We start from the raw sequence: 22,259 nt of genomic DNA, 5'->3' as shown, positions 1-22,259 counted from the left end.
TGGTGTTAGTCCTATTAGCCTATCACTCAGGGCAACTCCTTGTACAGAAATGATCCAAAATGCCTGAGGGAAAGCATCTTGTGGCAAAAGTAGCTGCAGCCCCAGTCATCCAGTCATGGCACTCCAAGCCACTGCCTCCTTACCCTCGGCAGTGAATCCATCTATCATTCCAAAGCATTCCGTTGTAAATATGAATCAAACTAAAAAAGTACAATTCTGTCTACAAGTTTTTTTCCACGTGTATGAGCATTTAGCTTAGCAGTGACACCTGGGTGGACTCTCACACTGCTAATTCTGCTAGTATTCGTTCCTGAGCCACTGGTAATAGGATAGTGAGCGTGTATATTTTTTTCCTTGATATCAGTGGAATGATGGCAATTCATTAAGATTTAGAGTTGTTCCCTAAGAAACTAGTTGAAATCAGAATTCTGTTATAACTTGTGATTAGTGAGCAAGAAAGAAACATCACCCCCAAAAGGAAGGCACACTGTGCGTCTATGCCAGTGATGGTGAACCTATGACACGCGTGTCAGGGGTGACACGCGAACTCATTTTTTTTGGTTGATTTTTCTTTGTTAAATGGCATTTAAATATATAAAATAAATATAAAAAATATAAGTCTTTGTTTTACTATGGTTGCAAATATCAAAAAATTTTTATATGTGCCACGGCACCAGAGTTAAGTTAGGGTTTTTCAAAATGCTGACACGCCGAGCTCAAAAGGTTCGCCATCACTGGTCTACGCCATTCTTTTAGTTCCCTGTTTTGGTTACGTTGGCTTCTCTATAGTTAGCTCAGCTGACAGGGTCACCCAGCCAAGGACGCAGTTTGTTCGTGTAGGCCAATCAGCTTTGCTGTGTTTCCAGGCCACAGCCCTTTGATGGGACCCAGCTCACCACTGTGTGCTCTCAGTCACAAGCAAGGCCCAGAGGGAGAGTGTGGCGGAGGCGCATCTGGGCAGAATCATTATAGCCACGTAGAAGAATGATGCAATCATGTGTGCTTGTGCAAATGGTGGGTAAATGGGACCCTAGTTATGAGTTAGGAATTGTAAATTATATTCAAAATCAACTGACTTCTTTCCAGTTATTTGATCTTTGACAGATTACTCAGTCTCTCTGGGCCACACCTCACCAAAGACCTGACTTAAGTAACTATTGTAAACTACCTATTTTAAATACTTGTAAAGAAAAAAAAAATAAGATAATACGTGTCCACTATTATAAAACACACACTAAAAGGCATATACGAGTAAATTCTGAGGAGAGTCCACCTTATTCAAATCCCAGCTGTGTTTCCAGCTGGTGGACCAAGGGAAACATTCTTCAGCTGCAAGTAAGGGTAATGATGGCACCTACCTCATACGGTTGATTTAAAGATTATATGAAATGACACATGTAAGAATTTATATCACTACTGGTAACATTGTAAAAACTCAATGAATGTTAGCTGTTTTATCTATTATTAAAACATTCTTTAAACCAGCCAATAGGCTGATTTGAAATATTGTCAGTAAACCATAGCAAAACATTTTTATTTTTTGTTAATCCTCACCCAAGGATATTTTTTTCCATTGATTTTTAAAAAGAGAAACAGGAGGGAGTAAGAGAGAGAGAGGGGGAGAAAGGAAGAGAAAGAAACATTGATGTGAGAGAGATACATTGATTGGTTGCTTCCCATAGGCACTTGACTGGGGCCAGGGATCAAATCTACAACCCAGGTATATGCCCTTGACTGAAATCAAACCCTCAACCCTTCCATGAATGGACAGATACTTTACTCACTGAGCAACACTGGCTAGGGCCATAGGAAAACATTTTTAAAGCAATGACATCAACTTAATTTTTAATAGCAGTAAATAATTGCACTGATAACGAAGCCATACTCTTGGCAATAACAAAAACTGATTTGCCATGGTTGCTTTTCAGGTTTATTTCAGACTTCAATACAATGAGTAAGTGGATTCCTTTTTAAAGCTATGGAGCTTTGCTGGAAGAAAAAAACAAACAGGTATTTCTGATGGTCTACTGTGGGTTATATGCTTTCTTACGTGAAATGAATATTTGAGCTTATTATAGTAATACTAGAGGCCTGGTGAATGAAATTAGTGGGGGTCCCCTCAGCCCAACCTGCACCCTCTCCAATCTGGAACCCCTCGAGGGATGTCTCACAATCTGGAACCACTGGCTCCTAACTGCTCACCTGAATGCCTGCCTGATCGCCCCTAACTGCCCCCCCTTCTGGCTTGGTCACCCCCAACTGCCCCCCCCGCCAGCCTAGTCACCCCCAACTGCCTCCCCCACCAGCCTGGTCACCCCTAACTGGCCCCCCACCAGCCTGGTTGCCTCTTACTGCCCTCTCTGACAGCCTGGTTACCCCCAACTGCCCCCCCTCGTTGGCCTAGTCACCCCTCACTGCCTCCCTCTGCCAGCCTGGTCGCCCCTCACTGTCCCCCCCCACTGACCCTGTCACCCCCAACTGCCTCCCGTTGGGCCTGGTCACCCCACGCAGCCTGCTGCTTGGTCGTTTGGTCGCCCCTCACTGACTCCCCTGCTGGCCTGGTCGCCTCACGCAACCTGCTGCTCGGTCATTTGGTCGCCCCTCACTAACCCCCCTGCCAGCAAGTCGCCCCACATAGCCTGTTCAGTCGTTCCTTTCGGTTGCGATGGTCATTTAGGCTTTTATATATATAGATGAGCCTGCAATGCCCTAAAATTTATGACTCCAAATCAGTGGCATTTGTATCAGTGTAGTTACTAGTCAATACTGAAATGCACTCATTAGCTCCCAATGACAGAAACTGTACTACACTATCGTTATTTTTAAATTTATTTTAATTTGTTTTAATGTCGGTCTGACTGTTCTTCCCTTGGAACAGAATAATGAGATAATAGTTAAGTGAGGAGTCCATGAAGATTTTATAGTATTAGGATAATCTTTCCACAACCACACCAAGGTTTTGCTTATTTTATCAATTTGGTAATATTCACAACACTGTAAAGACATCCTATCTTTTCCTAGTCTAATAAGGATATGCTTAAACCATTCATATCAATAAAATGACTTCATTGTAATGTTAGAATTTATCAAATTTATTCAATACCTATAATCAAAATGAAGGGTCTGCTCTTTTTATTCTTATATTTTTTGAAGGTATTCTTTCCACTTCTTTTAATTCCAAATTCCAAATTTAAGCTATAGAGCTGCGTTCTTTTTATAAAAATGAAGAGAGGCTGTGGTAGTAACTAGTCAGTGGCATTTGCATATTACTCATAGTCTGTTCTTTATTTACTGGACGAATAGGTCTCATTAACATTAATGCTTGCCTTCTTTTCTGTTAAAAAATGATACAAATCTGTATCATTCTTCACACACACCCCCATAAGAAAAATAAGGTTCTTGTCTGTAAGAGAAAGTGAAGGCAATTATTTGGATACCTTAACCCCATCCTTCCCAAATTTTTGTCTAAAACTATTGTTCTCAATTTGGGCAATTTTGTTGCCAGAGGACAAAACTGGGGTGGGAAGTGCTACTAGCATCTAGTGGGTGGAGGCCAGGGAAGAGACTAAATATCCCACAATGCACAGGGTAAGCCCCACAACAATGAATTATTATGATCGGGTCCAAAATGTCAATCGTGCCGAGGTTGTAAGACCATGGTCAAGAATATTTCAGGGCTCAGTTATTACATTAAAGCTAGGGTTTAGATTTTGTAATATTCAAAATATTCAGATAAGCTTCCTAAATCTCTTCTTCCTTGTGCCCACAAAGAAAGAACTAGACATAATTTCTAAAGCATCTTGGTCAAAATATTGTTGAAGATTTTTTTTTGAAAGAGGATAATCCAAATGAAATAGAAATATATGTATGCTCCTTCTTCATAGTGGTTTTTTAATTATTAGAATAAAGCTGAAGATATGAAACCTTTTTTATAAGGATCTTTTCATTAAAAATAATCTCGAGAATTCTTTATTTTAGGACCATTTTAAGTAAAAAAGATCAGGTAAATACAAAATATAAACAAAATTTATTTCCTTTTTTTTTCCAAAATGCAATGCTTCTACCCCTTTAAACAAATGCATGCTGTGTAAAGACTGACAATTGAATCCTTTTATCTGGTTTCTGAGTATTAGATCACTTGAAATGTAAGAAAATGAAAGTTACATTGACTCTTAGAGAAACAGCCTACATCATAGAAAAACACATACATGCACACAGATACAAATCAACCAAGAGACAAAACACCCTCAACCCAGGCCTTTTAGAAAAAGTAGCCATATATATTTGCAAAACAAACATAAAATACTCTCCTAGACATTTTTCCATTGAGCACCCAAGTTGTATCGAATGTTCCATTTCTAACTCTTAAGTCAATTTATGGGAGGGGTTTGTAAAAGCACTTTAGTGAGGAAAACCAGTGATCGCAATGCATCAAAGTTAAGCGCTAGCGAGGTTATCACTCTGTGAAAAATCACATAAACATTTCACATATAAAATATTATTCATCAGGGCAAAACCCTCTGAGGGGTTGAGAAATAACAAAGGTTTCATGAAATCTTTTTTTTTTAAAATCCATAACTGAGATGGAACCTGTGGTCACGTAATAGGTAAGAGGTGAATATAATCGAGAAGAAAATTAGCAAACCTTAAATATCTGCCTCTGCAATATCATTACCCACAAACTTGCCCTCTTTCCCCCCCTCTTTTCCCCAAAGACTGATGTCCCATATCTGAACTGAGGGAGATGTGTGCTTTTTAACAGCTAAATCAACAAGGTTTCACATGAGTAGTGCTGTTCGGTGTGGTTGACTGATTTCATGAAAAACTAATCATGTATTCATCATTGAGATCAAACACTTCCCAAGTAATTATCATCCAAACCCAATCTGATAAGATCTGAAAAAGTGGCACTGCTCCTAATCGGAGACTGAGCAGATAGTACTCTTAGCTTTTGTAAATCTTGGGTTGGAAAGCACAAAACTGAAATTGTATTTTATAATTAAGAAAGGTGAAGTTGTCAGGCTGCAATCAATGATTTGAATCAATCATAAGAATTGTAGCTTGCCTGGTTATTTACTGAAACACATTTAAAAATTGACTTTTTATACATGGCATTTGGAACATTTTTTAATATAAAAAAAGAAAAATGCAAAGAAATTTTTGAATTAAAGTATGAGTTCTTTGTGTACCCACTTTAAACAGTGTAATATCACTTCCATAGTTTCCTTATTTTGAGATGTGGTATTATTCTTTTTGATAAAGGGTAATTATTACATTGAATTATATGTCATTATAAAATGACTGCTTTGAAAAAATTTTATTTTAGCTTTATGTCTGTGATTACAAATTTAGATGAAGATAAACAATGTAGAATGTTTATGCTTTGCAAAATACTTTCACACATATCACCATGAAGTTTATGTGTCAGATTACATACGTGCTTTTCCTGTGTTATTTCATTTAATCTTCAAACAGCTTCATGAGGGAGATCAAGTTACAATCCCCACTTACAAATGAGGAAACCAAGTCATAGAGATTCTGTGTCTTGCTCAGTGGCAGAGCATGGACATGACCTCAGCTCACTGAGTCTCACCCTAAAATAGGCCCCCGGACCATTATTCTATAATATTTCCTTGGTGGTTATTTGGTCATAGGGTAGCAGTATTTTATAAAGAACTTTCTGTACACCAGGGATTTAGCTGTGCCTTTTATATATGACTGTTGGATTTCTCTAAAGCTCAGGGTCTTAATTTGTGAAATGGGGATGATAATCTCTATTTTCAGAGTTATGAAAATAGAGCTAACATAGGCCAAGGCTTTACTGCACCTAGAAAGAGTGAGAGTAGCCGGTTTTGCTCAGTGGATAGAGCATTGGCTGGAGGACTGAGGGTCCCCAGTTCGATTCCAGTCAAAGGCATGTACCTCGGTTGCAGGCTCAATCCCTGACCCTGGTCGGACATGTATTGGAGGTCCCCCAGTAGATGTGTGTCTCTCTCACATCAATGTTTCTCTCTCTCTGTCTCTCCTCCTCCCTTCCACTCTTACTAAAACAAAACAAAACAAAACAACAAAAAAACAATGGAAAAATATCCTCGAATGAGCATTAACAACAGCAACAACAAAAAGTGGGAGCTTTGTTAATTGACTTGCTTGGGTCCCATGGTTAACAAACAAAAGGGTGTGTTTTATAATGTTGTTAGACACCAAATATAAGCCAAGATGCTGGCAGAGCCACTGCCACAATTACTCCATGTGAGCCCCAAACTATTCCCAAACCTCAGGCTGTAAGAGAATGTTCTTTCCAAATGATCATGCCACCTTCTGGAAAAATGTGCATAATCTGAAGTTTAACAAATCAAATCACATGACTTGTTTTATAAGTAGCTAGAGGCCCAGCGCATGATTAAATCGAGCAGGTAGGGTCCCTAGGCCTCGCCTCCTGTGATCAGGGCCATCTTCTGCCCGTTCGCCAGTCCCCAGGCTGGACGTCAGGCCGGACGTCAGGCCGTTGGGATCACCAGCTCACCCCTGGCTGCTCCGGGGCTCAGGCCTGTGGGAAAGGGCGCCGGAGACTTCACCTCCATGCTCCTGTGCTGGGCCAGCCGCTGATGGAACATGCTGCCTGCTCGGACTGCTCACGCAGGTGCCACTGCTGCTAGGGCTTCAGCTGCTGTCGGAGGCTGTGGGGCATGCCCGTTACCTACCCGACCTACCCACCCGGTGTGAGCGCCCTGAGTGGGCAGCACGTTCCATCAGCAGCCGGCCAGTGCACGCTCATGGAGAAGTTGCCGGCACCTGCTTTCCCACAGGCCTGAGCCCCCGAGCAGCCGGGGATGAGCTGGTGATCCCAATGGCCTGACAGCCAGCCTGGTCCTCCTGCCACCCACCTGAATTCCCCCATTCTCCCATTCACCATCGCTGATCCATCAGAGCCTGTGTGTGTGTGTGTATGTGGGGGGGGGGGGGAGGGACCAAGAGGCCAGCAGTTCAGCCCACTAGCCAGTCGCCAGTCCCCAATCCTGCCTTGCCCCCGCTCCCTGGCAGATGGGTAGGGACCGAGAAGTGGTCAATGCCACCTCATGGTGACTGGTCGTTTGGTCATTTTGGTCATGGTGCCTCTTGGCCTTTTATTATGATTGGTTTTCTAACTCTAATATTCACATTTGTAATTTATAATATGTGAACCCATTGCACATATTTTATCTATATTTTATGAGTTTCTATTCATTGTTCAAGATGTAATGAATTTCTGAAACCTAGAAAGTTTGCTTCATTATCTATTTTTCATTTTCTTTCATTTATTATTACAGAACATGAACCAAACTCTATGCAACCATATTGATTATTTAATCCCTTTATCAAATTCAGCAGTATTAGGCATCTACTCTGTGCCAGACACATAGATAACTTTATACATTTCTTACAAAGTTGGAGTGCATAGAACTGGAATTTATTTCTGATAATCAAACTCATTGAAACAGAGTAGAACGGTGGTTTCCAGGGGCTAGGGTGGGGGAGAGAAATGGAGAGATGTTGGTCAAGGGGTACAAAGTTTCAGTTATGTAAGATGAATGAGTTCTGGAGAGCTGATGTTCTGTATGGTGACTATAGTTAACAATACTGAACTGACACCTCAAATTTGCTAGAGTATTCTCACCACACACATACACCAGGTAACTATGTGAGGTGATGGATATGTTAATTAGCTTGTTTGTGGCAACTATCTCACAATGTATACAATGACATCCAAACATTAAGTATATACAATTCTATTTGTCAATAAAACCTCAAAAAGATGGGGGGGGGGATAATAAACCTCTTCACAAAAGTGAAGTTTTCCTCACATGAGATTTTAAAAATACCTACTTAGAAAGTTGTCGTCTTCGTGGAGACAAATATATTCCCTCTGTGTTCCACTAGTTTCAGATCCATTGGCAAGAGAAAATCACTTACTCATAAATCTTTGCGGAATCACCACTGGCAAATGGAAACCGCATTTACTCACAAAGGCCCTTAAACTTAAGTTGGGCTCTTGGAGAATGAGGTCAATTCTACACATTTCACTTTAGGTATTCTTTTAACCAAACGTATTTTTACTTCTTCACCAAATAAGCCACTACTAACTGAGAAAGTCCTTTTTTTTCATTGCATCATTTATTAATGGCTCACATGCCTGTAGGTCCAAGAGCCCACTGATTTCTCCACCAATTTTACTGGCAAACACTCTTCGTATTGTAGGTAGGAGTTACATACTTGCTGCATAGTTTAGGACCCTAATTGATTTGTAGTTGAGTAGTAAAGTTCTTTCTGAGGCTATATTCCATAAGTATGACCCAAAGAATGTTCATATTCCTTAAAGGCAACATTGGCGTTGATTTTTTAAAAAATTTGGTAAATATCTTTAAGGCATAGCAATAACATTACTGTATTATTAGCAGAAAGCACTCCTTAGAATAGTATCCCTCAAATATGTCTGAACATAGAATGATTGATATTAATTAGTTAAAATAATTTCAATTGCCATCACAGGGTGTTTTTAAAGGGCCATTTTCACTTTAATTTTAGATTTCTAGGTTTGCCTTTTAAATTCCAATTTCTTCCAAATTTCTTTTTCAATGATTATTTGAGGGTTTCAAAACATCTGAAAACATTGCAGACCTTATTAATGTTTATAAGCACTATTACAATTTTAATAAATGTGATGTGGTGATTGTTACTTGATAGATCAATACATCTAATGAGTTAGCAGTAGCTGCTTTTATCCACACACATTCATTCTATCTGATCACTATTTGATTCTCAAAGAATTTGTGTTGTGATCAGGATCATGAACAAAGAAAACTCAAGGGGAAACATCAAATATACTACAACTCAGAAATTTCAAGAAAACTTACTCTTGTGATGATAGACCACCTCAAAGAATACTTTTAAGAGTATACATGTAGGAGCATAAATTTGCCCAAATGTCTAAATGTTTGTTCTCTGAAATAATGGAGTTCTCTTTTTTTTTAATATTTAAAAATAATGTTTATAAAAAGGAAATATGTGGAGAAATTTTTAGGTACAAGATGATGGTGGCCGGTTTACACTGGAGTCATTGCAAAGTGAAAGTACAAGATCTTGGTTTTGAAAATGACTCAGTAGATCACTGCCATTTATGACTCAACTACCCAAGAAGAAAAGTCAAAGAAATTCTAAAGCATTTTTGACAATAGCTACAGAAAATCAATCCCTTCCAACTGGGCTTTGTAATGCTGCAGGTAGTTTGTGTGACTTTTCACTATTATATTATTCTCACCCATTCATCTAAAAAGTGACATTCTGCTTGCTTAATGCGATGCTCACCATCACATGAAGATAAAAAGGTTGTTAGAGTTCCCATCCGCTTTGTATTAAGAGATTATATGCTGAAGTATATGCACAAAGAGGAACAATGTACAAATCTCTATAGACTGAATGTTATGGAAACAATTGCAGTATTTATGCTCATATACATATGGCTCTGTAAAAGTCTCATCTGTTTAATTCTGTCGAATTACAACTCACACTCAGAATTTTAAAATGCTTTATTTATTTATTTATTAAAATTTATTGGAGTGACATTGATTAATAAGATTGTATAGGTTTCAAGTGTACATTTCTATGATGCATTATATGTATGTTGCACTGTGTCCCCACCACTCAAAGTTAAAGCATCATCCATCACCATATATTTGGCCTCCTTTACCCTTTACTACTCCCACCCCCTTTTCCTCTGGTAACACCCTTGGATTTGATTCCTTTCAATTTGCTTTCTAGCATTTATTTTTGCTGGAAACTATTTGCCATTGTAGCTCTGGCTATGGGAGAAGAGCTGTGTTTCCTCTCTGGTGCTCCCAAGCGTTCCCTTTCATTACAGACATCTGCATGAAAACACACAAGATTGGCCTAGGGCTGTGGGGACCAACTACAAGTAAAAATGAAACAAACAATAAGGAATGATTAAAATCTTCATATGTCAGTAGTAATACGAGTGGTCGATTATTCTCTGTGGTAAGGAAAAAAGCTCTTCAAGAAATTTTCATGACAAGAAAGTGGGGAGAATCCCATGGATATGTCTAAATTGTGAGAACCCCCAATGCAAAACACGCACAACATGACAGGTTTGTATCACAAAGAAAAAATATATAAAAAGGAGGAATGGGGCAGGACTGCTGAAACAAAATGGTAAAAACACAGGTCAGCTATGAAAGAGGCTTTGTAAATATCAAGGTGATAGGAGCTACAAAGAAGCAATAGAGGAGGAAAAACAGAAGCATCACAAGGCTTTTATCTCTTTTGAGCTCTAAACTAGATCAACACCAAAATGACATAAAAAGGAAACTGGAAGTTTCCCCCCTTGATTTTGTAAAAGTATTTTTGCTTTATCGATTAATTAATTTTATATTTTTTTCTATTCTCCTACAATGATTTCTCAGGATTCTACTATATTAATGTCAAATATATGGAAACATTTTTAAGCAAACCCAAATTTCCCCTAGTAATTGTTGAGTAAAATTTTAGCCAATCTGATGGCATTTTAATTGGAGATTTTTACTTTTCCTGAATGCCAGTTGGGGATATTCAGATCATTCCACTTATGGGATAAATTAGTGTTTAGCTTAGGTGAGGCAAGATGTGAGGATACGTTAAAGCTTATCCATATTGGTTTTGTAGAACATCTCAGGGAGGGAATTTCATTCTGGGATCTTGACTAACGTTATTTCTGTCCACTGAGGATTCCTTACTCATTTACTTACCACCTTTTAAAACTGGATCTTAATTTATAAGCTGTCGTTACAACTGAAAGCAAGGCGAATGAATCAGTCCCTCAACATACACTGCACTGCCAGACCCAGCAGGCATTTGGAGACCTCCGTGAAAGAGCTAGAAACATGGAAGCCCACATGGCACTAGGAAGAGTTCGTTGTTTTTTGGAGCTGTTGAAAAAATTTCATATAAATCACATGTACTCATGGGAATAACTGAACAGGTACTACAGGGTTGGGCAAAAGTAGGTTTACAGTTGTGAGTACACGAAATACAGTTTATTCTTGTATTATTACTTATTAACAATTTTCCATACAACTGTAAACTTACTTTTGCCTAACCCTGTATAATAAGTATTCACTAGAGTAAACTGAACAGTCTTAATTGGGTTGCTTTCACATTTAATTTTAGCCCTGACTTGCCCAAATACAAACCAAAAAGAGCCCCATCCCTACAAATAGATAGCTTTTAGCTGCCTCTTCTTTGAAGCAGCAGGTACAAAAGTATGATTTATTGGTAAGAATAGAAAGTTGTCCCTTCAGAAGTTATGACCTCTGGCTTCTACAGGTTTTTATTAATTTCAGTAGGCTCAGCCCTTTGGCAAACATAGCTCAATTCAAAACCTTCGGTGTTTTTAGATAACCTTCACACAAAATAATAGTGTTTTACTGGTACGTATTGAATATCATCTGTAGCTAAGAGATTTAGAAATGGCTTAGCTAGTGTTTTGACTTTACATTTTAGGAAGACAAATTCAGACTTGGCCAAGACTATGTAGAGCATTCCCTTTCTATTGTCTGCCTTTTCTACTTATTTCATTGCTATATGAGGGGAGAAAGTGACAGTTTTCAGGGATGCATTTTGTGGGGCACTGGAGCTTCATTTTAATAAGATTTTATATAGCTCTTGATATCTGCAATTTGCATCTATTGGTAATTAGTTATTTAATTAAGTCCTAATGATGCAAAAACTTTTATGCTAGAGACACTCTACCTCCCAAATGATCATTCCTGAAAAGATGGCATATGAAGCTGAAATTACATCAAGTCCTTTAATACTTATCAGGACCAGAAAAGGCTCCCTTTAAAAAATAACAATAACTTATTTATGACCTATCACCATTTCAAATCATCTGGAAAATACTATAGAATAGTGCCTATTGATAGTTTGACCATGATCCGTTTTTTTGTCACTAATTAAACCCTAAACCCACATGGTATTATTTTTCATTTTATTTAAATCAAAGACAATTATAGGACACCAAGCTCCATCTATTATCCTTTGCTTTAAGTAATGTGTAGATACTATTTTTTTTTAAAATACATGACCATATTAGATTTCCCACCCCCAAAAAATCACTTTTCTACATTTCACAGGTAAGAAAAACTGAGACCAAGTTGACTGAAATCCTGTACCCTCTAGTCACTGAGGTGTTAAAAAAGAGGGGCTAACATTTTAGATTCCTGATCACCAGTTCATACATGAATAAACATGGTTTGGTCCCATACAAACAAAATATGCTGCATGTCCAATAAGGATGATGGCAAACTTGCTTCCCTCTCCCCCCCCCCAGGATATGTTTTTATTGATTTTAGAGAAAGATGAAGAGAGAGAGAGAGAGAGAGAGAGAGAGAGAGAGAGAGAGAGAGAAACATAGATCAGTGCACCAGGGTTCAAACCTGCAACTTAGGTACGTGCTCTGATTGTGAATCGAAACCACAACCTTTTGGGGTATAGAATGATGTTCCAATCAACTGCACCATCTGGCCAGGGCAAACTTGCTTAAAACATTATTAACTTTTTTATTTTATTAGCTTTATTTGCAGTTTCTAAGGATAGAGGGGATTTGCACAGGAAGTAAACGTAGCTAGGCAGGCTAGAATCCAAATATTTTCTATAACTATACAAACCTGAAAAAAGGACCACAATTTCCCGGCCCATGTCAGATCCCAGATGAGAGAGCTCATTCTCTGTAGTAGCCAGGCTGGTTTTGTGTGTACACATGAGCTAGGACCCAGGCATCAGGATAGCTGTGTCCTCACCTGTCCTTAGTTATTTTCCACTTTATTTTTGAAATTAAACTATTGGGTGTTTCTCTGGAGGTCAAAGGTATTGGATGCACTGGATAGTCTTGGTTCTGTCTTGCTTACTGCAGAAATGAAAGGATAATTCTAATTTCCCACCCCACCCCACCATTTTGGTTTTCAGTACCAACAATTGTTGATTGTTCACCTACTATGTGCTAGGTGATCAATGCTAAATGACTGTTTCCTTAACTTCTTTGTGATAAGCTGGCTTCACCTACTCTTCTCACTTTCAGTGGGATCATTCACTTGAGTTTATTTAATTTCACTTCAATTTCCCCTTGGGAAGTGCTAGAGGGAAGGCTTGTTCTACTCAGGGACTTTCAGAGTTATGGGGAGTGAGATGAGCAGAGAAATTCTAAGAGTAAATCACACTAACCATCAGGCTATATTCCCAAAGAAATGCTCTTCACCTCAACTACTGCCCTTCTAGCACAGCAGGACAAGCATGAGCCTGGAGCTGGGCAGAGCTGGAGACATACCCAGTGCTGCTGCTTTCTAGCTGAGTAGCCCTGAGCAAGAGTTATAGAGCCCTGACCGGTTTGGCTCAGTAGATAGAGCATCGGCCTGTGGACTGAAGGGTCCCAGGTTCGATTCTGGCCAAGGGCATGTACCTTAGTTGTGGGCACATCTCTGGTAGGAGGTGTGCAGGAGGCAGCTGATTGATGTTTCTCTTTCATCGATGTTTCTAACTCTCTATCCCTCTCCCTTCCTCTCTGTAAAAAATCAATAAAAAATAAATAAAAAGAGTTATAGAAACGTTCTGACCTCGGTTTCCCTACTTTCAAATGAGGCTAGGACTAGCTTCTTCAGGTGTTTGTGAGAATTAAACTAAATCTATAACTATATTAGGTTCATTGCCTACACTGTGAGAGTTCAGTAAATGAGAGCTATTATTTTTTCCATATTGCTTATCTCCTTCTTAGATTTTGAAGTAATTAAATATAGGGACTGTTCATGTGCCTTCTCCCCCCTTTGTCCCCCAAGTCTAGCAAATCAGGAGCAGATGGGTTCTCAATAAATGTTTATTCACTTACACCCCCTCCCCCAGTTTCCCCCCCCCCCCAAAAAAAAGTGAGCCAAGAGGTCATTGGCTTAAGAACACACAAGGTGACAAGTTTTTGCTGCATGTTCTATGGTGGCTTTTTCTATCTGTTTGTGTTTATTTCTTTACAGAAAGAGTGAGTAGACACTCATAACGTATTTTTTTGGACTGCTTTTGCTCTCTATTGAGTCACAGAATGAGAAGAAAGGCATGTAAGTTTTCACAGATACTGAGGTCTTACATGACATGATGTGTGTGTCACAGAATGGAGCTTTAAGGTTTGTCTTTTTTAAAAAATGTATTTTATTTACTCACACCAGGGCATATTCATTCCACTGATTTTTTAGAGATAGTGGGAGGGAGGGAGAGAGACAGAGAGAGAGAGAAACATCAATGTGAGAGAGACATCAATTGGTTGCCTACCACATGAGCCCCGACGGGGGTGGGGGTGGGGTGGGGGGGTGGGGCTGGGGGAGGAGATCAAGCCTGCAACTGAGGTACGTGCCCTTGACCAGTATTGAACCTTCAACCCTTCAGTCCTTGGGATGATGCTCTAACTGCTGAGCCAAAGCAGCTAGGGTTTTTTTTTTAATTTTATTTTATTAATTTCAGAAAGAGGAAGGGAGAGGGAGAGAGAAATACAAATATCATTGTTGAGAGAGAATCATCGATTGGCTGCCTCTTGCACAACCCCCACTGGGGATCGAGCCCACATGTGCCCTGACCAGAAATAAAACCATGACCTCCTGGTTCATGGGTCAATGCTCAACCACTGAACCACACTGGCAGGACTTTCTTTAGTTTTTTAACGTACAAATACTTATGGAGGAAAAATACGGGCTATTTGGACACATTATCTTCGAGGTTTTTGAAGTAGATATAATGGGGGAAAAAACACACCTTTTTGTATAATCTTCTGACAATTTTAGAGGGGTTGCACTGAGCTGGAGGACACAGTAGTCTACTGTAGCATTTCACTATAGTCACTGAAGATATATATATATATATATATATACATATATATATATATATATATATATATATAGAAGGCAAACTACACACACACACACACACACACACACACACACACACACACACGCCTTTCTTACATTTTGATTAATCACACCAGGAATCCATTATATTTTTCTACAGTGAACAAATGTTCCCAGTGATAGTCAACATGTTACCATTTTATCAAGGGAAAAGTCCAACATAATTACTCTTATTTTGTGTGGTGTTAGTGTTTGTTGGGTGTGTAAAAGCAACAGAGAAGTGGGGTGTACTTATGACCTGGCTCTTAGTATAAATCTGGAAATCTAGTCAACAAGACAGTCGACCAATTAAGAATCACAGTAAGTCGCTTCCTCTGGGCAGATGAAGTAACTAAAAACATGGCAATGTTTTTAGAGTCCATCTTCAATATGTCATGTGGCTAATTGATACAACTTTATTTCATGGATGAGTGGGTGAAGCTGAGCCAGACCGTACTGGTGTTAACATCTATCTTGCTAAGAGTAAGACTCTTCTCTCTCTGGAGGGATGCAATGTGCTGCGCTAGATTCCAGCTGCAGCTGCAGAGCCTGGGGACATGTGCTGGTGCTTGGCTGTCGGGCTCAGGTCTGGGAAATCCCGAGGCCTCCGCCATGGCCAAGAGTGTGAGCCCAGCCTGGTGCAATCTGGACAGCAGCCTTCACAAACCTGACTTTGCAGCCCTACTGTCTGGTGAAAAGACAGCAGGTGACTGGAACACCACTGAGCAGACATTGCTGAGAACACTGTGAGCACCACAAGCTATATGCAGGATGGGCTGAGCAGTTTGGGAGGGTTTAGAGAAGGGGGGATGTCTTGAATAGGGTTTGCAGGGATGACAATATAATCACACAGCCGCGAAAGCTACCTCCATTAGCAACACAGCACTCAACATACTCTTTTAAGAGGATGCTTATAATATTTAGGATGCAAGCTGTTTTTGAAGACAATGAAAGATGCAAAGGATTGTTGAATATACTGTGCTAACTACTTGTACATACCAGAGGGGCTTTAAAGGGCCAGCTTGGGAGGGGGAGCACACCAGTGTGTGTGGTTTCTGTCACAGCCATAGATAACTCTCCACAGTTTTCCCATACAGCATGAAGCATGGGCTTCTTGCAAGCTGTGTTGTGAGCCACACAGATTTATATTGCAAAGTGCACTCATGTGTTGATTATGAAAGATGATCTGCAGCTGAAATCTCACCATCAATTCTTATTGAAGGTCTTGTCTCTTTAAGATTATTTAGATGTGGATTTCCAATGGCTCTCATAGAAAATACAGTGACCTGGAGGAATAGTGATTCACCAGAAGTTTATAGAATGGGTTCTAATTCTGTCCTGTAATGGGTTTTCTGTTCTTGTCTCCAGCTCATATGAGGGAGATGTGTACAAGTTCTATAGGGGAGGCAGAATATGTGGGATTTAAAAGCACTGTGTGGGTAAGTTTCTTCATCTGTGATATGAGTACAATGAAAATCTCTACCTTACATTGAGTTATGAGTTCCAGAGATATGATGTATGCAAAGTACTTAGCACAACATTTGGTGCGTTTTCAGTGTTCAATACATGTAACCATTTAAATTTTTAAAGATTGTAGACATAAGTTTTGGAGATACGAAAACCTTGGCTGCTATCCCAGCTTTGTCATTCACTGGTTGTTACTTCTCTAAGCATTGGTCAGAGATATGACAAGGTTTAAACAGATATAAAATCAATACATGGGAGTAATTATATCACATCAAATAAGAAATAGATGTAAAACTATGAGTTGGCCTGGCATATTGTAAAAGCCCAATAACTACTATGAGCTATTATTAGAAATTAGCGCCATAAGTGATTTGCTTAGCCCATGAACTGCTACTTCAAGAGGTAATGACTTATAGGGCCATCATGATGCTTTTTATAAAAATTAGCTTTCATGTGTATGGATAGAAGTAACATAGGAGTGAGTAGTTTGAGACTTTTTGATGCGAGTTTCATCACAGAGACACGCCTTGTGTGTGACCACAGGGCATTGGTTGACCCTGTGCCTTAAGGCATGTAGACATATGCCTTCTGTCTGGCTTCAAAAGCTCATCGCTTACATGGCCCTTTTGAAGTTGGGCGTATGTTCTACAGAGTGCACAGTGTGACCAGAGGCAAATCTGGCTCTTTGTTTAAAAAGAAAAAAGGCCAAGCTAGCATATTTGTAGCTGATCACATGAATGCAACAAAGCACCTATATGAATGTGGATTTATCTGTAAACCTATGTGAGTTTGTAAGGGTATATAGGTGCATATAAATTATATACATATATGTGTGTATGTGCATACACATATAAACATGTATAAAATATATGCACACAAGCATATGTCCATGGCAACTATTATATAAAATACAATTAACAAGCTTTCTAATTCTTCACTTGTCAAGAATAGCATAAGTATAGAAGTTAGAAATTGAAAATGCAAGATATAACAATATATGGTAAAAATAATTTGCAGTGATATTTCTTTAAGTAAATTTAAAGTTAAATATATGAAGAGAAAGATAATTTTACAATATTTTAAGACTTCAGAGCACAATCTTTCATGAACTTGAACAGCATTAAGGCTGTATTTTAAGCACATCTACACAAAGTAAAGTACATAACTGAATTATAATTTGCATTATAGGGGCCTAAAGCCATTTGCTTCACAAAATTGTTGCAAAAGTCAATCTTAAGGTACCAAGTCCTAGATTATTATATATTTTTTAAATTATGGCTATGTGACAAAAATACTGTTGAAAAGAGAAACAGTATTTTCTTTACAAATGTCAAATATTCCCATCATTTTGTAGATCAAATATTGAGTAATTGGATATTTTCCCCATCCAGATAGTCCAGTGTTTAATTGTCATCCAAGTGTATAGATATACATAGCCTAAGGACTGTGACAAAACATAGATTTATTTTTTTCAAAAATTTTTCAAGTCATGAACATTTTGTACTATTTGGAAGTATTCCAAAATTTTCTTTTCTCTTTATATCTTTCTAAATAGATATAGGGAAGAATGAGTAAAGAAACATCTGTTCTTTGGGTATGCAGAAACATATTAAGAATATTCTGTTCTACAACAGCACAGAGAAGCTTTCTTTGTTATCCTAGTTTCAGCCTGATTTCCATCTTAAATTTAGAAAATGTGTGTACCCAGCAAGCAGCTATTTGCATGGACATGGGAGAGTACCTATTGCTAAAATCCACTTTTCTTGAACCTATATTTTCTAGTTATTCATGTACAAACCACTTTCAGTAACCATTTTCATTTCAGGTTTTAATTATCGAAAGCAACACAATGACTTCAGAATTGTGCATGATATTTATTTAACCCATTACTGAAGAAGCCGTTGGCAGTGAGAAGTGCTCACAGGCATTACTACCCAAAGGTTTCAACAGACAAATGCTCCCTGGTAATGGGGTTATGAAAGACACCGCCTCTGTAATTTACTGAAGTTCAGCTTTAGAACAAGCTGTTTCTTTTATGTAAGGAGCTGGCAATTCACAGGCCCCAAGTGAAATGTATTTTTTGTTGTTGTTGTAAGGTTTTAAAGATACAGAATTTGGAAATTCCTTAATTAGATTTAAGACTTCAGCCTACAGTGGGTTCTCTTTGTAACCAGAATGTATTTATTTGGCAGTTGCTTTATTTAGTGATGCTCATTTCACACTGTGAATAACCAACAAAAACTCTAATATGCTCACACTCCAATAGCTTTTCTTCTTTTTTTTTTTCTTTTCTTTTGAAAACAGAAAGCAAAGACATCAGAAAAGATTTATGGAGAGTGGCCCAAATTGAAACCTATTTGGAAGCACCTTTCCTATTTGCACAGCTAAACATCTTTGTGTTTTATTTTAAATGAAGGAGTACATAGATAGATAGCTCCAAGTTTGAAACACACATTAGGATCTGTTTCTATAAAAACACATTACACAATCAGCATTCATAGAGGGCTGCCAGCTCCGGAAGCCTCACATGCCCATGGGTCAGCCCTGGGGGACAGGCTGTATATAAATACCAACTGCCAGTTCACAGTTCGTGCAAATATAAAGTCTGTTAGGCCAAGATAACATGTATATAGTGTGACATGGCAGTACCTAGCTGCGTACGTGTGGGCTCAGTATATCTAGTGCTTGACACTATTTCACTTCTCACTAAAGCAGCTAGCTATTACAGACAAATTGGTAAAAAGACAATAACTATAAGACATGTGAGTACAAAGAATTGAACAACAGTAACAACTTTCTAGAACACCATGCAGGGAAGAAAGAACTACAGCATATGAAGTCTGCATAGATGGACACTGTTTTGTTCCCTGAAGCATTAATGAGAACGGAAAGAATGTTTTGACCCCAGAATCTAATAATATTTGGTGCATAGTAGGCACTTAATAAATACTTGCTGAAAAATGTGATGTCCTATCGCTTCTAATTCCTGTGACTCATTGCTTTCCTTCATGGCCACTGCAATGATCCAATTCACACACGATCTCTTTTGAGGTGATTTTCTTTAGTCTATTGCAGTGGTTTTCAACCTGTGTACCGCAAGAATTTTTATTTTTATTTTTTTAAAATATATTTTATTGATTTTTTTACAGAGAGGAAGGGAGAGGGATAGAGAGTTAGAAACATTGATGAGAGAGAAACATCGATCAGCTGCCTCCTGCACACCCCCTACTGGGGATGTGCCCGCAACCAAGGTACATGCCCTTGACTGGAATCGAACCTGGGACCCTTCAGTCAGCAGGCCAACGCTCTATCCACTGAGCCAAACCGGTTAGGGCCTGCAAGAATTTTTAAAGCATGCAATATCCTACTGTTCAGTGAGGAGTTCAGAACTCTTTTCTCTTGGATTGTCAAATAAAAAATTACCCAGTCAACAAAACAATAGTTGTCTAGCGTGAATGAATCAAAATTATAACTACAGTGGAGCCTTGCCTTACAAGTGTCCCGACTAACGAGGTTTTTGAGATACCAGCTGTCTCTCGGCCGATTTTTTGCATTGAGTTGATAGAGTAATTTGAGTTAACGAGCTCCTTAACGAGTTCCTTAACGAGCTCGGTCTCGGAACGAATTAAACTCGTAAGTCAAGGCCCCACTGTATTTTTTGTCAAATTGGCAAAAATATCATATCATATCATATCATGTATATAATATATTTATTTTATTGATTTCAGAGAGGAAGGGAGAAAGAGATAGAAACATCAATGATGAGACAGAATCATTGACCCTGCATGCCCCTCACTGGGGATCAGGCCCACACCCGGGCATGTTCAACCAGGAATCAAACCATGACATCTTGGTTCATGGGTAGATGCTCAACCACTGAGCCACACCGTCCAGCTAATATATTTTTTTGGTGTGCTACAGTTTAGTAATTAGTTTATGTGTGCCATGAGACGAAAAAGGTTGAAAACCACTGGTCTATTGTCTCTTCAATCCAATCCAGCCCTGTTTCCATGATCTTTTCAACCGGTTATCTGTCCCCCCCACCCTCTGTATATTTGAGTAAAATTATTTCCTAAGCATTTTTATGCTGCTCCACCTCCCACCATTGTAATTAGCCTGGTCCTTTCTGCCCCAGAAGACCAGCTGCTCCGCATTTCCACATTGTCTCATTGGAGCATATGGCAAAGGCCAGTGTTTTCTTGTTGGTCCTCTTTCTTCCCTACATGAGGCATCTCTCCCTCCCAGACACTCAAAAGCATTTTACGTGTATCTTTCTTCTAGCTTTCTGTTCTGTAATACACTTGTTTATATGAAGGTCTTACACTTTCCTCTCACCAGCTATTTTTTTTTTCCAGCTGTGACTCCAGACAGGATCCAAAGAGGAGTTTTACCATTTCTTCTCTGGGTTGTATGGAGACTCAGTTTACCCTTCTGTGTTAGCCTCTTTAGGCACTGCGTCAACCTTAAAAGGGCACAGGAAAGGGTGTCGCCAGCTATTTTTTTAAGGGCTGGAGTTTATAACTTATTCATCTTTGTGGCCCACATGAAAGTCTCTCATAAGTCTCCTTTGTCAGAGTCGACCGGTCAGTAGTTTTTCTATCCTTTCATCCCATCCTGTTTTTCTGATTTGTTCTTTTATCACAAAACTATAGAAATAGTGGAGCAATTTGTTTTTAATTTTTAAATATATATTTATTGTTGAAAGTATTAAGATGTCTCCTTTGTTTGTTTGATTTTTTTCTCCCCATTAACCTCTTCTACCCCTTACTCACCCACCCCGGCCAGGCCTTCACCACTCTTGTCTGTGTCCATGGGTTATGCATATATGCATATCAGTTCCCCAGTTAATCACTCTCTCCTCTCTCCCTTCTCCCCGCTGCCTTCCCTCTGAAATTCATCAGTCTGTTCCATGCTTCCATGTCTCTGTTTCTATTTTATTTATCAGTTTATTTTTTTATTAGCTTACACATATGAGTGAGATCATGTATACTTACATTTCTCTGACTGGCTTATTTCGCTTTAATGCTATAGAAAGAATGTTAGGTCCAAAAAGGCTTATGTTTACAGACAGATCCCAAGTTCCTAGTACAGTGTCTTATACAGTGTTTTATCAGACATTCAATATATATATATATATATATATATATATATATATATATATATCTCCTATCTAATAAAAGAGAAACATGGTAATTAGCGTACATCCACTACCCTTCCCATTGACTAATCAGTGCGATACGCAAATTAACTGCCAGCCAAGATGGCAGCCGGCAGCCAGGCAGCTTAAAGGGAACATGAGGCTTGCTTGCTTCAGTGATGGAGGACTCAAATGTTCCCCGCCTGCCGCTGCCGGTCTCTGAGCTGCAAGTCTAAGCAACTATGTTACAAATATAGAAGCTAAACAAAACCCCAGAAACCTGCTTTAGTCCGCTGGGCTTCAGACAGCAGGATCGCAACATTGTTTCAAATACAGAAGGTAAACAAAGGCCAGAAACCTGCTTTCAGCAGCAGAGGCCTAAGAGCTGGAGCCAAGCCTCAGAACTAAAGCTGGCCCAGAATTAAAAAAGAAAAGAAAAAAAGGAGCAGTTGGGAGCTTCAGTCACCCGCCAGCCTGAAAACAGCCGTCAGCCCCTCACCCAGACTGGCCAGGCACTCCAGTGGGGACCCCCGCCCTGAAGGGTGTGTGACCAGCTGCAAACAGCCATCATACCCTCATCCAGGCTGGCCTGGCACCCCAGTGGGGACCCCCACCCTGATCCAGGACACCCTTCTGGGCAAACCAGCCGGCCCCCACCCGTGCACCAGGCCTCTATCCTATATAGTAAAAGGGTAATATGCCTCCCA

General features: G+C 39.2%; 1 non-coding gene across 1 annotated transcript; it reads right to left on the bottom strand.

Annotated features, from left to right (window-relative positions):
- Positions 1-20,768: 20,768 nt before the first annotated feature.
- On the bottom strand, positions 20,769-20,890 carry LOC132229049 (small nucleolar RNA SNORA26). Its single transcript, XR_009451619.1, has one exon. It is a non-coding gene; the product is annotated as a small nucleolar RNA SNORA26 (small nucleolar RNA).
- Between the last annotated feature and the right edge of the window lie 1,369 nt (positions 20,891-22,259).

Source organism: Myotis daubentonii, chromosome 2, assembly GCF_963259705.1.
Source record: "Myotis daubentonii chromosome 2, mMyoDau2.1, whole genome shotgun sequence".
Lineage (NCBI taxonomy): Eukaryota > Metazoa > Chordata > Mammalia > Chiroptera > Vespertilionidae > Myotis > Myotis daubentonii.
This window is presented reverse-complemented; position numbering and strand designations above follow the sequence as displayed.